The 1,973-nt window shown below is 41.3% G+C and overlaps 1 pseudogene; it reads right to left on the bottom strand.

The window, feature by feature from the left end:
* Positions 1-257: 257 nt before the first annotated feature.
* On the bottom strand, positions 258-355 carry LOC149753726 (small nucleolar RNA R71; annotated as a pseudogene).
* Positions 356-1,973: the final 1,618 nt, after the last annotated feature.

Here is a 1,973-nt window from a genome sequence, read left to right as displayed (position 1 = left end):
TGCTGCCCAAGTATCATGGAATGAAATCCGAGAACCCTTATCTTCACCTTAAGGATTTTGAGGAAATTAGCATCACATTTAGAGTGCTAAATGTATCGGAAGACGTCCTTAAATTGACCTTGTTTCCTTTTTCCTTAAAGGATAAAGCCAAAACATGGCTGAACTCCTTGAGACCTAGATCGCTAGGAACATGGCATGATATGCAAAGAGAATTCCTGAAAAAATTCTTTCCTGCACAAAGGACTAACTTTTTGAAAAGGCACATTAGTAATTTTCAATAAAAAGACCATGAAATATTTTATGAATGCTGGGAGAGATTTAAAGATTTGCTTCTCTCTTGTCCTCATCATGGGTTTGAAACATGGAGAACCATTAGTTTCTTTTACGAAGGGTTGTCTCCATAGTTAAAACAATTTATAGAGACTATGTGCAATGGTCTATTTTTGGAAAAGCAACCCGATGAGGCATGGGACTATTTAGATTCTCTCGCAGAGACTGCACAATTATGGGATACAGGGGATAGAGTGAATAAACCCTTACCTAAGCCTACTAGCGTTGGACATGGGGGCCTTTACAACCTTAGTGTTGGGTTTCCCAGTGCCCTAGGGCGCAGCGGAAGATACGGGATTATAAAATTTTCTTATAAAACCCATTATATGAAACCATAATAAGCCAAGATCGCCTTAATAGTATAACCAAATAATGTAGAAAATATAATCTTGGTATAGAAGAATACCTATCACGCTATATCCAATATGACTGAAGATGTCCTAAGGTGCCCAAATGTTCACCCTCCGATGTTGATCCACACAGGAATGGGTTCAAGACTCTAGCTCTACCAAAACTTGATTCTAATTGTTCAATCCTTCCAAAGGATTTAATTGGCTGATTTTTCTTCACTTCCTTCTTCCTTTCTACCTCTAAAATATTCACTAGCCTTTTTGTCCTAAAGAAGACCCTCTTGTCTTGGGTTAGGACAAAAGAGAGAGGCTTGTAAGAAAGAAGGGATAAGGGAGAGAGAAGGAGAGGCTTTTTTTTGGATGATCTTTAGCACCCCAAAGCACCTCCTTATTTATAAGAGATGGAGGGATGTATCATAAAGGGATGCATCCCATCCACACACCTCATCATGATGAGGCATGTGCCAAGAGAGGCATCCCATCATGATGGGGTGCTAAGGAGAAGGGTGTATCAACTTCTTTCTCATGTCTCCCTCTTAAATCCTGATGATCCAAGGGCCCAAATGCAGTGAACCAAAGCCAATGGTCTAGATCTAGGCACCATCTAATGGTCCAGATCAAGGCATCATCATCCAGGGTGCCATCCGATGGTCCAGAAGCAAGATGCCATCACCGATGGTCCAGATTCAGGCGCTGAGCAACGGTCCAGATCTTTCATCCAGAGAGCCATCCAGTGGTCCAGATTCAGGCACTGAGCAATGGTCCAGATCTTTCATCCAGAGAGCCATCCAGTGGTCCAGATTCAGGCGCTAACCAGTGGACCAGATCCTTCATCCAGGAAGCCATCCAATGGTCTAGATGAAGGCACCAACCAGTGGACCAGATCCTTTATCCAGGAAGCGATCCAATGGTCCAGAAGTGAAGGCCCTATCAAACCCAATCCAATTGGGTTTAACCAACTTAAAGAAAACATTAAACCTAATCAAATCAGGTCTAATTAAAGCCAAATGGGTTCCAACTCTTGGCTAACCCATATTAGGTCATGATCTAATCATATTAGATCAACCTAACCTAAGAATCAGATTCGAATTTAATTTGAATCAGGAGCTAGGGTTTGCAACACGTGCTAGCATGTTCATCTTGCAAACATGATCTAATCCAATTAGACCCTTGATCAATTTCCTTGTGTGTGACTGTTCGTCCTTTCCTGTCTACCTAAAAATATGCTAGACAGATCGTTGTTAGAACCGACGAACAAAGTTTAAATTTAATTTACTCTTACCTGTTTTACTC

This window comes from Phoenix dactylifera, chromosome 4 (assembly GCF_051530095.1).
Source record: "Phoenix dactylifera cultivar Ajwa chromosome 4, Ajwa_hap1_PhDact_Kaust_v1.1, whole genome shotgun sequence".
Taxonomy (NCBI): domain Eukaryota; kingdom Viridiplantae; phylum Streptophyta; class Magnoliopsida; order Arecales; family Arecaceae; genus Phoenix; species Phoenix dactylifera.
The sequence above is the reverse complement of the archived record's forward strand: the minus strand, read 5'-3'. Positions and strand labels throughout refer to the sequence as shown.